A 15,647-nucleotide genomic window follows, 5' to 3' on the forward strand; every position below is an offset into this window, starting at 1 on the left:
TTCTTTTTCTTTGCATCATGTGCTGATTGGGGAGGGTTTTTTGGAAGGGACATCCTGCGTGACACTGCAGTGCCACTCCTAAATGGGCCCGGTGTTTGTGTCGGCCACTAGGGTCGCTAATCTTACTCACACAGTCAGCTACCTCATTGCGCCTCTTTTTTTCTTTGCGTCATGTGCTGTTTGGGGAGGGTTTTTTGGAAGGGACATCCTGCGTGACACTGCAGTGCCACTCCTAGATGGGCCCGGTGTTTGTGTCGGCCACTAGGGTCGCTAATCTTACTCACACAGCTACCTCATTGCGCCTCTTTTTTCCTTTGCGTCATGTGCTGTTTGGGGAGGGTTTTTTGGAAGGGACATCCTGCGTGACACTGCAGTGCCACTCCTAGATGGGCCCGGTGTTTGTGTCGGCCACTAGGGTCGCTAATCTTACTCACACAGCTACCTCATTGCGCCTCTTTTTTTCTTTGCGTCATGTGCTGTTTGGGGAGGTTTTTTTGGAAGGGCCATCCTGCGTGACACTGCAGTGCCACTCCTAGATGGGCCCGGTGTTTGTGTCGGCCACTAGGGTCGCTAATCTTACTCACACAGCTACCTCATTGCGCCTCTTTTTTTCTTTGCGTCATGTGCTGTTTGGGGAGGGTTTTTTGGAAGGGACATCCTGCGTGACACTGCAGTGCCACTCCTAGATGGGCCCGGTGTTTGTGTCGGCCACTAGGGTCGCTTATCTTACTCACACAGCGACCTCGGTGCAAATTTTAGGACTAAAAATAATATTGTGAGGTGTGAGGTATTCAGAATAGACTGAAAATGAGTGTAAATTATGGTTTTTGAGGTTAATAATACTTTGGGATCAAAATGACCCCCAAATTCTATGATTTAAGCTGTTTTTTAGTGTTTTTTGAAAAAAACACCCGAATCCAAAACACACCCGAATCCGACAAAAAAAATTCGGTGAGGTTTTGCCAAAACGCGTTCGAACCCAAAACACGGCCGCGGAACCGAACCCAAAACCAAAACCCGAAAAATTTCAGGCGCTCATCTCTAGTGCCGAGCTGCTACTTGGTCGGGTTCAAACACCTTTGCTAAGTTCTATAAGTTTGATACCCTGGCTGAGGAGGACCTCCTGTTTGCTCAATCGGTGCTGCAGAGTCATCCGCACTCTCCCGCCCGTTTGGGAGCTTTGGTATAATCCCCATGGTCCTTACGGAGTCCCCAGCATCCTCTAGGACGTAAGAGAAAATAAGATTTTAAACCTACCGGTAAATCTTTTTCTCGTAGTCCGTAGAGGAAGTCTTCTGCAAGACTTGTATATTGTTTTGCTTACATAAGGGTTATGTTATAGTTCATCGGTCTCGGACTGATGTTGTGTTGTTTTCATATTGTTAACTGGTTAGTATATCACAAGTTATACGGCGTGAATGGTGTGGGCTGGTATGAATCTTGCCCTTGGATTAACAAAAATCCATTCCTCGTACTGTCCGTCTCCTCTGGGCACGGTTTCTCTAACTAAGGTCTGGAGGAGGGGCATAGAGGGAGGAGCCAGTGCACACCCATACCTAAAGTTCTTTCTTAAAGTGCCCATGTCTCCTGCGGAGCCCGTCTATCCCCATGGTCCTTACGGAGTCCCCAGCATCCTCTACGGCAGAGCTGGCCAAACCGGTCCTCGAGATCTACCAACGGTTCATGTTTTCCAGGCCTGGAGATCTGTAGAATTGTCAGTTAGGAATGAATGCAGCACATCTTAATTAGTAATGACTACACCTGTGCTCCAGCTAGGTAGTCTGGAAAATGTGAACTGTTGGTAGATCTCGAGGACTGGTTTGGCCAGCTCTGCTCTACGGACTACGAGAAAAAGATTTACCGGTAGGTTTAAAATCTTATTTTTCCTCTAATGGGCAAAACCATGTGCACTGCAGGTGGGGCAGATATACCATGTACACACAGAGTTAGATTTGGGTGGGTTATATTGTTTCTGTGCAGGGTAAATACTAGCTGCTTTATTTTTACACTACAATTCAGATTTCAGTTTGAACACACCCCACCCAACTCTAACTCTCTCTGCACATGTTACATCTGCCCCCATGCTCTGCACATGGTTTTGCCCATTAGAGGAAAATGTTTTTTTTGCAATCAACCTTGAATTAGGCCCATTGTACAGTATTCTTTCTGTCCTATTGGATATAACAGTTATTTCTAATATTACTATATAATACAGAGGTAATCTGCATTTTTATGTCTGTGATGATACAAGTTAATGCATATAAATGAACGTGTTGCCCTGCAGTATATCACTCGCTGGGATAAATATAGACATCTGTGTACATTAATCTGTGTCGCAGGATTATGTCTGAAGTGAGGGCTACAATAGAGGAAGATGCAATAATTTGTTGTACATAATAACATAAAGGGCCTCCATGTTTTTCCAGGCGTGTGTGGAACATGCTTATGCCTACAAGTTGTTTTATGACCGTTTACTGTGAAACTTATGTGTAAAAGCTGATTGCAGGAGTTTCCCTGAGATCTGTATTAACGAGTATGTAGAGCCCGTGCTTTGTGCAGAGGGCGTCGTTCTTACACATCAGCCGGATATTTTTCTATCCGGCTGGAGCAAGACAGAAGCTGGTTTACTGCACACCTGCTAATCTTCTTGCAATAACGACAGATGACTCACAAGAAGATGGGCCTCAGAGCCAGAACGCCTTGGCTCATGGTTGTGGAGACACAGCCTTCATTAAATGGGCGCAATTTTTCCAGACATAGGGGTACATTTACTAAGCAGTGATAAGAGCCAGTGAGAAGTTACCCATGGCAACCAATCAGCACTGAAGTAACATCTATAATTTGCAGACTATAAAATGATACAGAGATGCTGATTGGTTGATGGGGAAATTTCTCCACTGGCTCACTTCTCCGTTCTTATCACTGCTTAGTAAATGTACCCCTTTGCCTTGTGAACTGAAACCAGTTGAACTGAGAGCTAGCCAGAAACAGGAATGATATTTTGTTGGCTGATCGGACCAGTAACTTTTCTACCTCATCTTTCTTTGCATGATATTTAAAGGAAATCTGATGTACGCAGAGGTTATCATATATAATATGTTCTGTAAAATAAATAGAAAATGAATCACATTGTTTTAATGTTCTTTCTCTTTTATTTCAATATTGTCTTTTATTTACCTGTCCACTCGCAGCACTAGTGGCAATAGCGACACCTACAGGATAACAGCATGCACTGCATAACATTCAGTACGTAGGGTCCTGTTTACCATTATTGGACTCCTTGAGGGAAATGAGTAATTTTGTTGTTGATGCAACTACATGATTGCAGGGATATTTAAAGAAATAAAAATGAATTGTGCACACTGGTTTTCTTTTATTATTTTCAAATAAGCAACGACAAAATGATTGCAGAGAAAAAGTAAATGTTTTTAGCTATTGATAAATAGGACCTTTAAGCTGCCTCTGAAATGCATAAGCAAATGCAGACGGGAGGGGTTTCCAGTTGCCAGGAAACCCCACTTCCCCACAGCCTGGCCAGCGGCCACTACATGCAGTACAGTGGAATGAAGCTGCTGCAAATGGCCAGTGACAGTAGATTTTTCCTACAGCTGTGTGTGTGTGTCTGTGGTTATGATGGCTCAATCATCGTACCATGGGGGTCATTCAGATCTGATCGCAGCAGCAAACTTGCTAATAGGCAAAACCGTGTGCACTGCGGGGGGGAGGGGGGGAGGGAGATATAGCATTTGCAGAGAGAGTCAGATTTGGGTGGGTTATTTTGTTTCTGTGCAGGGTAAATACTAGTGATGAGCACCGGAAATTTTTCGGGTTTTGTGTTTTGGTTTTGGGTTCGGTTCCGCGGCCGTGTTTTGGGTTCGAACGCGTTTTGGCAAAACCTCACCGAATTTTTTTTGTCGGATTCGGGTGTTTATTTCAAAAAACCCTAAAAAACAGCTTAAATCATAGAATTTGGGGGTCATTTTGATCCCAAAGTATTATTAACCTCAATAACCATAATTTCCACTCATTTTCAGTCTATTCTGAACACCTCACACCTCACAATATTATTTTTAGTCCTAAAATTTGCACCGAGGTCGCTGGATGGCTAAGCTAAGCGACCCAAGTGGCCGACACAAACACCTGGCCCATCTAGGAGTGGCACTGCAGTGTCACGCAGGATGGCCCTTCCAAAAAACACTCCCCAAACAGCACATGACGCAAAGAAAAAAAGAGGCGCAATGAGGTAGCTGTGTGAGTAAGCTAAGCGACCCTAGTGGCCGACACAAACACCTGGCCCATCTAGGAGTGGCACTGCAGTGTCACGCAGGATGGCCCTTCCAAAAAACACTCCCCAAACAGCACATGACGCAAAGAAAAAAAGAGGCGCAATGAGGTAGCTGTGTGAGTAAGCTAAGCGACCCTAGTGGCCGACACAAACACCTGGCCCATCTAGGAGTGGCACTGCAGTGTCACGCAGGATGGCCCTTCCAAAAAACACCCCCCAAACAGCACACGACGCAAAGAAAAATGAAAGAAAAAAGAGGTGCAAGATGGAATTGTCCTTGGGCCCTCCCACCCACCCTTATGTTGTATAAACAGGACATGCACACTTTAACCAACCCATCATTTCAGTGACAGGGTCTGCCACACGACTGTGACTGAAATGACAGGTTGGTTTGGACCCCCACCAAAAAAGAAGCAATTAATCTCTCCTTGCACAAACTGGCTCTACAGAGGCAAGATGTCCACCTCATCATCATCCTCCGATATATCACCGTGTACATCCTCCTCCTCACAGATTATCAATTCGTCCCCACTGGAATCCACCATCTCAGCTCCCTGTGTACTACTTTGTGGAGGCAATTGCTGCTGGTCAATGTCTCCACGGAGGAATTGATTATAATTCATTTTAATGAACATCATCTTCTCCACATTTTCTGGATGTAACCTCGTACGCCGATTGCTGACAAGGTGAGCGGCGGCACTAAACACTCTTTCGGAGTACACACTTGTGGGAGGGCAACTTAGGTAGAATAAAGCCAGTTTGTGCAAGGGCCTCCAAATTGCCTCTTTTTCCTGCCAGTATAAGTACGGACTGTCTGACGTGCCTACTTGGATGCGGTCACTCATATAATCCTCCACCATTCTTTCAATGGGGAGAGAATCATATGCAGTGACAGTAGACGACATGTCCGTAATCGTTGTCAGGTCCTTCAGTCCGGACCAGATGTCAGCATCAGCAGTCGCTCCAGACTGCCCTGCATCACCGCCAGTGGGTGGGCTCGGAATTCTGAGCCTTTTCCTCGCACCCCCAGTTGCGGGAGAATGTGAAGGAGGAGATGTTGACAGGTCGCGTTCCGCTTGACTTGACAATTTTGTCACCAGCAGTTCTTTGAACCCCAGCAGACTTGTGTCTGCCGGAAAGAGAGATCCAAGGTAGGTTTTAAATCTAGGATCGAGCACGGTGGCCAAAATGTAGTGCTCTGATTTCAACAGATTGACCACCCGTGAATCCTTGTTAAGCGAATTAAGGGCTCCATCCACAAGTCCCACATGCCTAGCGGAATCGCTCTGTGTTAGCTCCTCCTTCAATGTCTCCAGCTTCTTCTGCAAAAGCCTGATGAGGGGAATGACCTGACTCAGGCTGGCAGTGTCTGAACTGACTTCACGTGTGGCAAGTTCAAAAGGTTGCAGAACCTTGCACAACGTTGAAATCATTCTCCACTGCGCTTGAGACTGGTGCATTCCACCTCCTATATCGTGCTCAGTTGTATAGGCTTGAATGGCCTTTTGCTGCTCCTCCAACCTCTGAAGCATATAGAGGGTTGAATTCCACCTCGTTACCACTTCTTGCTTCAGATGATGGCAGGGCAGGTTCAGGCGTTTTTGGTGGTGCTCCAGTCTTCTGTACGTGGTGCCTGTACGCCGAAAGTGTCCCGCAATTCTTCTGGCCACCGACAGCATCTCTTGCACGCCCCTCTCGTTTTTTAAATAATTCTGCACCACCAAATTCAAGGTATGTGCAAAACATGGGACGTGCTGGAATTTGCCCATATTTAATGCACACACAATATTGCTGGCGTTGTCCGATGCCACAAATCCACAGGAGAGTCCAATTGGGGTAAGCCATTCCGCGATGATCTTCCTCAGTTGCCGTAAGAGGTTTTTAGCTGTGTGCGTATTCTGGAAAGCGGTGATACAAAGTGTAGCCTGCCTAGGAAAGAGTTGGCGTTTGCGAGATGCTGCTACTGGTGCCACCGCTGCTGTTCTTGCGGCGGGAGTCCATACATCTACCCAGTGGGCTGTCACAGTCATATAGTCCTGAGCCTTCCCTGCTCCACTTGTCCACATGTCCGTGGTTAAGTGGACATTGGGTACAACTGCATTTTTTAGGACACTGGTGAGTCTTTTTCTGAGGTCTGTGTACATTTTCGGTATCGCCTGCCTAGAGAAATGGAACCTAGATGGTATTTGGTACCGGGGACACAGTACCTCCAACAAGTCTCTAGTTGCCTCTGCAGTAATGATGGATACCGGAACCACGTTTCTCACCGCCCAGGATGCCAAGGCCTCAGTTATCCGCTTTGCAGCAGGATGACTGCTGTGATATTTCATCTTCCTCGCAAAGGACTGTTGGACAGTCAATTGCTTGGTGGAAGTAGTAAAAGTGGTCTTACGAGTACGACTTCCCCTCTGGGATGACCATCGACTCCCAGCAGCAACAACAGCAGCGCCAGCAGCAGTAGGCGTTACACGCAAGGATGCATCGGAGGAATCCCAGGCAGGAGAGGACTCGTCATAATTGCCAGTGACATGGCCTGCAGGACTATTGGCATTCCTGGGGAAGGAGGAAATTGACACTGAGGGAGTTGGTGGGGTAGTTTGCGTGAGCTTGGTTACAAGAGGAAGGGATTTACTGGTCAGTGGACTGCTTCCGCTGTCGCCCAAAGTTTTTGAACTTGTCACTGACTTATGATGAATGCGCTGCAGGTGACGTATAAGGGAGGATGTTCCGAGGTGGTTAACGTCCTTACCCCTACTTATTACAGCTTGACAAAGGCAACACACGGCTTGACAAATGTTGTCCGCATTTCTGTTGAAATACTTCCACACCGAAGAGCTGATTTTTTTGGTATTTTCACCAGGCATGTCAATGGCCCTATTCCTCCCATGGACAACAGGTGTCTCCCCGGGTGCCTGACTTAAACAAACCACCTCACCATCAGAATCCTCCTGGTCAATTTCCTCCCCAGCGCCAGCAACACCCATATCCTCCTCATCCTGGTGTACTTCAACACTGACATCTTCAATCTGACTATCAGGAACTGGACTGCGGGTGCTCCTTCCAGCACTTGCAGGGGGCGTGCAAATGGTGGAAGGTGCATGCTCTTCACGTCCAGTGTTGGGAAGGTCAGGCATCGCAAACGACACAATTGGACTCTCCTTGTGGATTTGTGATTTCGAAGAACGCACAGTTCTTTGCTGTGCTTTTGCCAGCTTGAGTCTTTTCATTTTTCTAGCGAGAGGCTGAGTGCTTCCATCCTCATGTGAAGCTGAACCACTAGCCATGAACATAGGCCAGGGCCTCAGCCGTTCCTTGCCACTCCGTGTGGTAAATGGCATATTGGCAAGTTTACGCTTCTCCGACGACAATTTTATTTTAGATTTTTGAGTCCTTTTTTTACTGATATTTGGTGTTTTGGATTTTACATGCTCTGTACTATGACATTGGGCATCGGCCTTGGCAGACGACGTTGCTGGCATTTCATCGTCTCGGCCATGACTAGTGGCAGCAGCTTCAGCACGAGGTGGAAGTCGATCTTGATCTTTCCCTATTTTTGGAACCTCAACATTTTTGTTCTCCATATTTTAATAGGCACAACTAAAAGGCACCTCAGGTAAACAATGGAGATGGATGGATACTAGTATACTTATGGATTGACGAGCGACTGCCGACACAGAGGTAGCTACAGCCGTGGACTACCGTACTGCGTCTGCTGCTAATATAGACTGGATGATAATGATATAAAAAATATATATATATATATCACTACTGCAGCCGGACAGGTATATATTATATAATGACGGACCTGCTGGACACTGTCAGCTCAGCACTGCAGACTCCTAAAGTAAGCTACTAGTAGTATCAAGAAGATAGAAAAAAAAAACACACCACAGGTAGGTGGTATACAATTATGGATGGACTAGCGACTGCCGACACAGAGGTAGCTACAGCCGTGGACTACCGTACTGCGTCTGCTGCTAATATAGACTGGATGATAATGATATAAAAAAAATATATATATATATATCACTACTGCAGCCGGACAGGTATATATTATATAATGACGGACCTGCTGGACACTGTCAGCTCAGCACTGCAGACTCCTAAAGTAAGCTACTAGTAGTATCAAGAAGATAGAAAAAAAAAAACACCACAGGTAGGTGGTATACAATTATGGATGGACTAGCGACTGCCGACACAGAGGTAGCTACAGCCGTGGACTACCGTACTGCGTCTGCTGCTAATATAGACTGGATGATAATGATATAAAAAATATATATATATATCACTACTGCAGCCGGACAGGTATATATTATATAATGACGGACCTGCTGGACACTGTCAGCTCAGCACTGCAGACTCCTAAAGTAAGCTACTAGTATCAAGAAGATAGAAAAAAAAAAAAAAACACCACGGGTAGGTGGTATACAATTATGGATGGACGAGCGACTGCCGACACAGAGGTAGCTACAGCCGTGGACTACCGTACTGCGTCTGCTGCTAATATAGACTGGATGATAATGACATAAAAAATATATATATATCACTACTGCAGCCGGACAGGTATATATTATATAATGACGGACCTGCTGGACACTGTCAGCAGAATGCGTTTATAGAATAAAAACACCACACGACGAGTGTTTAACTTTTTCAGGCAGACAATCACAATATACTGGTGGTCAGTGGTCACTGGTCAGTCACACTGGCACTGGCAGTGGCACTCTGGCAGCAAAAGTGTGCACTGTTAAAATATGTACTCCTGCTATAACTGCTCCCCAGTCTCCCCCACAATTAAGCTGTGTGAGCAGTGAGCACTCAGCACAGTCAGATATACAGTATTACATAGATGATGCAGCACACTGAGGGCACACTGAGGCTGAGCACAGATATGGTATGTGACTGTGTCACACTGTGTATCATTTTTTTTCAGGCAGAGAACGGATTAATTAAACTGGTGGTCACTGGTCACACTATCAGCAAGTAGTAGTGGTCACTGGTCAGTCACACTGGCACTGGCAGTGGCACTCTGGCAGCAAAAGTGTGCACTGTTAAAATATGTACTCCTGCTATAACTGCTCCCCAGTCTCCCCCACAATTAAGCTGTGTGAGCAGTGAGCACTCAGCACAGTCAGATATACAGTATTACATAGATGATGCAGCACACTGAGGGCACACTGAGGCTGAGCACAGATATGGTATGTGACTGTGTCACACTGTGTATCGTTTTTTTTCAGGCAGAGAACGGATTAATTAAACTGGTGGTCACTGGTCACACTATCAGCAAGTAGTACTCCGTCCTAATATGCTCCCCAAAATTAGTAAATCAAGTGTCTCTACTCTCTAGTCTACTCTAAACGGAGAGGACGCCAGCCACGTCCTCTACCTATCAATCTCAATGCACGTGTGAAAATGGCGGCGACGCGCGGCTCCTTATATAGAATCCGAGTCTCGCGATAGAATACGAGCCTCGCGAGAATCCGACAGCGGGATGATGACGTACGGGCGCGCTCGGGTTAGCCGAGCAAGGCGGGAAGATCCGAGTCTGCCTCGGACCCGTGTAAAAAGGCTGAAGTTCGGGGGGGTTCGGTTTCCGAGAAACCGAACCCGCTCATCTCTAGTAAATACTGGCTGCTTTATTTTTACACTGCAATTTAGATTTCAGATTGAACACACCCCACCCAAATCTAACTCTCTACACAAGTTATATCTGCCCCCACCCCATGCAGTGCACATGGTTTTGCCCATTAGCTAACAAATTTGCTGCGGCAATCAGATCTGAATTAGGCTCTATATTACATAACCTGTACTGTGTTTGGAGTAGAGATGTGCAGCAGGCATTTTTCGTGTTTTGTGTTTTGGTTTTGGATTCGGTTCCGCGGTTGTGTTTTGGATTCGGACACGTTTTGGCAAAACCACCTTTTCATATTTTTGTCGGATTCGTATGCGTTTTGGATTCGGGTGTTTTTTTTTTTTTAAAACCCTCAAAAACAGCTTAAATCACAGAATTTGGGGGTAATTTTGATTCTATAGTATTATTAACCTCGATAACCATAATTTCCACTCATTTCCAGTCTATTCTGAACACCTCACACCTCACAATATTATTTTTGTCGTAAAATTTGCACCAAGGTCGCTGGATGACTAAGCTAAGCGACCCAAGTGGGCGGCACAAACACCTGGCCCATCTAGGAGTGGCACTGCAGTGTCAGACAGGATGGCACTTAAAAAAATAGTCCCCAAACAGCACATGATGCAAAGATAAATTAAAAAAAGAGGTGCAAGATGGAATTGTCCTTGGGCCCTCCCACCCACCGTTATGTTGTATAAACGGGACATGTACACTTTAACAAACCAATCATTTCAGCGACAGGGTCTGCCACATGACTGTGGCTGAAATGACTGGTTTGTTTGGGCCCCCACCAAAAAGAAGCAATCAATCTCTCCTTGCACAAACTGGCTCTACAGAGGCAAGATGTCTACCTCATCCTCATCCTCCGATTCCTCACCCCTTTCACTGTTCACTGTGTACATCCTCCACCTCACAGAGTATTAATTCATCCCCACTGGAACCCACCATCACAGGTCCCTGTGTACTTTCTGGAGGCAATTGCTGGTAAATGTCTTCATGGAGGAATTTATAATTCATTTTGATGAACATCATCTTCTCCACATTTTCTGGAAGTAACCTCGTACGCCGATCGCTGACAAGGTGACCGGCTGCACTAAACACTCTATCGGAGTACACACTGGAGGGGGGGGGTGAGGCAACTTAGGTAAAATAAAGCCAGTTTGTGCAAGGGCCTCCAAAGTGCCTCTTTTTCCTGCCAGTATACGTACGGACTGCCTGACATGCCTACTTGGATGCTGTCACTCATATAATCCTCCACCATTCTTTCAATGGTGACAGAATCATATGCAGTGACAGTAGACATGTCAGTAATCGTTGGCAGGTCCTTCAGTCTGGACCAGATGTCAGCACTTGCTCCTGACTGCCCTGCATCACCGCCAGCGGGTGGTTTTGGAAATGTAATCCTTTTCCTAGCAGCTCCAGTGGCGTGAGAAAATGTAGGAGGATCTGTCGGCGGATCACGTTCCGCCTGACTTGACAATTGTCTCAACAACAGGTCTTTGAACATCTGCAGACTTGTGTCTGCCGTAAAGAGAGATACAGCGTAGGCTTTAAACCTAGGATCGAGCACGGTGGGCAAAATGTAGTGCTCTGATTTCAACAGATTGACCACCCGTGAATCCTGGTTAAGCGAATGAAGGGCTCCATCCACAAGTCCCACATGCCTTTTGGAATCGCTCCGTTTCAGCTCCTCCTTCAATCTCTCCTGCTGCTTCTGCAAAAGCCTGATGAGGGGAATGGCCTGACTTAGGCTGGCAGTGTCTGAACTGACTTCACGTGCGGCAAGTTCAAAGGGTTGGAGAACCTTGCACAACATGGAAATCATTCTCCACTGCGCTTGAGTCAGGTGCATTCCCCCTCCTTTGCCTACAGGTATATTGTAGGCAGATGTATAGGCTTGATTGGCTTTTTGCTGCTTCTCCATCCTCTGAAGCATATAGAGGGTCGAATTCCACCTCGTTACCACCTCTTGCTTCAGCTGATGGCAGGGCATGTTCAGGAGTGTTTGCTGGTGCTCCAGTCTTCGGCATGCGGTGGCTGAATGCCGAAAGTGGGCCGCAATTTTTCGGGCCACCGACAGCATCTCCTGCACGCCCCTGTCATTTTTTAAAAAATTCTGCACCGCTCAATTAATTGTATGTGCAAAACATGGGACGTGCTGGAATTTGCCCACATGTAATACAATATTGGTGGCGTTGTCCGATATCACAAATCCCCAGGAGAGTCCAATTGGGGTAAGCCAATCTGTGATGATGTTCCTCAGTTTCTGTAAGAGGTTGTCAGCTGTGTGCCTCTTATGGACGGTGGTGATACAAAGCGTAGCCTGCCTAGAAATGAGTTGGCGTTTGCGAGATGCTGCTACTGGTGCTGCTGCTGTTGTTGCTGCAGGAGGCAATACATCTACCCAGTGGTCTGTCACAGTCATATAGTCCTTAGTCTGCCCTGCTCCACTTGTCCACATGTCCGTGGTTAAGTGGACAGTGGGGTACAACTGCATTTTTTAGGACACTGAGGACACTTTTTCTGACGTCTGTGTACATTCTCGGTATCACCTGCCTAGAGAAGTGGAACCAAGATGGGATTTTGTACCGGGGACACTGTACCTCAAGCAATTCTCTAAGTCCCTGTGAACTAACGGTGGATACCGGACGCACGTCTAACACCAACATAGTTGTCGAGGCCTGAGTTATCTGCTTTGCAACAGGATGACTGCTGTGATATTTCATCTTCCTCACAAAGGACTGTTGGACAGTCAATTGCTTACTGGAAGTAGTACAAGAGGTCTTCCGACTTCCCCTCTGGGATGACGATCGACTCCCAGCAGCAACAACAGCAGCAGCGCCAGCAGCAGTAGGCGTTACACTCAAGGATCCATCGGAGGAATCCCAGTTAGGAGAGCACTCGTCAGACTTGCCAGTGACATGGCCTGCAGGACTATTGGCTTTCCTGTCTAAGGAGGAAATTGACATTGAGGGAGTTGGTGGTGTGGTTTGCAGGAGCTTGGGTAAAAGAGGAAGAAGGGATTTAGTGGTCAGTGGACTGCTTCCGCTGTCACTCAAAGTGTTTGAACTTGTCAATGACTTCTGATGAATGCGCTCCAGGTGACGTATAAGGGAGGATGTTCCTAGGTGGTTAACGTCCTTACCCCTACTTATTACAGCTTGACAAAGGCAACACACGGCTTGACACCTGTTGTCCTCATTTCTATTGAAATAATTCCACACCGAAGAGGTGATTTTTTTTGTATTTTGACCAGGCATGTCAATGGCCTTATTCATCCCACGGACAACAGGTGTCTCCCCGGGTGCCTGACTTAAACAAACCACCTCACCATCAGAATCCTCCTCGTCAATTTCCTCCTCAGCGCCAGCAACACCCATATCCTCATCCTGGTGTACTTCAACAGTGACATCTTCAATTTAAATATCAGGAACTGGACTATGGGTGCTCCTTCAAGCACTAGCAGGGGGCGTGCAAATGGTGGAAGGAGCCACCTCTTCCCGTCCAGTGTTGGGAAGGTCAGGCATCGCACCCGCCGACACATTTTGACTCTCCTTGGGGATTTGTGATTTAGAACGCACAATTCTTTGCTGTGCTTTTGCCAGCTTAACTCTTTTCATTTTTCTAGCGGGAGGATGAGTGCTTCCATTGTCATGTGAAGCTGAAACACTAGTCATGAGGAACATAGGAGAGGGCCTTAGCCGTTCCTTGCCACTCCGTGTCGTAAATGGCATATTGGCAAGTTTACGCTTCTCCTCAGACGGCCTTGGCAGACGACGTTGATGGCATTTCATTGTCTCTGTCATGACTTGTGGCAGCAGCTTCAGCACTAGGTGGAAGTGGATCTTGATCTTTCCCTATTTTACCCTCCAAATTTTTGTTCTCCATTTTTTAATGTGTGGAATTATATGCCAGTAATATATCTGGAATTAGATGGCAGTAATTTCTGAAATTAGATACCACTAGATAGATACCAGATACCACTGTGACTGGAATGATGATGACCTATGCACAGTGACAGGACACTACCACAGCACCCTACAGCAGCAAGATGCAGCACAAGACAATGTACTAGTATTAGTAATGTAGTATTACTGAGCACCACAAGACAATGAGCAGTGATACTGAGCACTGCTGATACTGAGCACTGCTGATACTATGGAGAACTGACACTGAGCAGCATGATTAGCACAAGACACTGTACTAGTATTAGTGAGCAGCACAAAAGCACTCTGGAATTGTCACTCCCCAGATACCACTGTGACTGGAATGATGATGAATGATGCACAGTCACAGGACACTACTACCACAGCATCCTACAGCAGCACGATGCAGCATAAGAGAGACACTGTACTAGTATTACTGAGCAGCACAAAAGCACTCTGGAATTGTCACCCCCACCAGATACCACTGTGACTGGAATGATGATGAATGATGCACAGTCACAGGACACTACTACCACAGCACCCTACAGCAGCACGATGCAGCATAAGAGAGACACTGTACTAGTATTACTGAGCAGCACAAAAGCACTCTGGAATTGTCACCCCCACCAGATACCACTGTGACTGGTATGATGATGACCGATGCAGTCACAGGACATTACTACCACAGCACCCTACAGCAGCAAGATGCAGCACAAGAGAGGCACTGTACTAGTATTACTTAGCAGCACTAAGCACTGATACTGAGCACTGATACTGAGATTTGCCACTGAGAGAACGTAGCCACGTCCGCTCTGTACCCTCTACAATGCACGAGTGAAAATGACGGCGACGTGCGGCTCTTTATATGGAATCCGAATCTCGCGAGAATCCGACAGCGGGATGATGACGTTTTGCCTCGTTCGGGTTTTCCGAGTCAGGCGGGAACAACCGAGCCTGGCTCGGACCCGTGTTTGACACGTGAAGTTCGGTAGGGTTCGGTTCTCAGAGAACCGACCCCACTCATCTCTAGTTTGAAGCAGACTATAGTTTGTTATATGCTAATTATGAATGCTTCATGGGCTGGTGAGAATCGCTCTAAAATCAAACATTTGGAAATCCCCTCCAGAAATCCTGTGTTTGCCATTGAAATGGGTTTAGCTGGTGACTACTGGTTTATTGTCACAGGCAACCTGATAAGTCTGCACATCTAAATGAAAACAAGCCGATTGCCATTTGATTGATAGGTCCCTAAACTATACTTCCTAACTGTCCTGATTTAGACTGGACTGTCTGAAACTGGGCACCTTTGTCTTGACCCATTGATGGAGAGCTGGAAGTACATCACTCCGAAGGTGAGATGTGAAACGCGTGTATTTGTCCGTACGCAAAACTGCACACATCTGGAGATGAGGAATTTCACGCGTGAATTACAGGGTGAACTTTGACCTGCCCTGTGCAATGAAAAAAATACTTGACGCCCTTAGTCAGTTCTGCATTTCAAGTCGTAAGTTTAGATGCAATCAACTCTGCACAGCCTGTTTTTGTGTTCTCCCTTTGTCCCAGCTGGTGCGTTGCAAATTCACTCAATACAATAACGTTCAACCCTGCACCAGCTCCATAAAATGAAATATGCGCATACATTCATTAAAACGTCACACTTATTTGTAAAAGCTGATTTAAGCCTGAATAGCTGTTGATGCACACGTGGAAGGGTCCTGCTGGGTTGGAGGGAGTTTTGCTGAGATAACAGTATAGAGAATGGAGATTGTTTGCTTCGATACCTGCTGACCTTTATCCAGTGCGT

Source organism: Pseudophryne corroboree, chromosome 10 (genome assembly GCF_028390025.1).
Source record: "Pseudophryne corroboree isolate aPseCor3 chromosome 10, aPseCor3.hap2, whole genome shotgun sequence".
Taxonomy (NCBI): Eukaryota; Metazoa; Chordata; class Amphibia; order Anura; family Myobatrachidae; genus Pseudophryne; species Pseudophryne corroboree.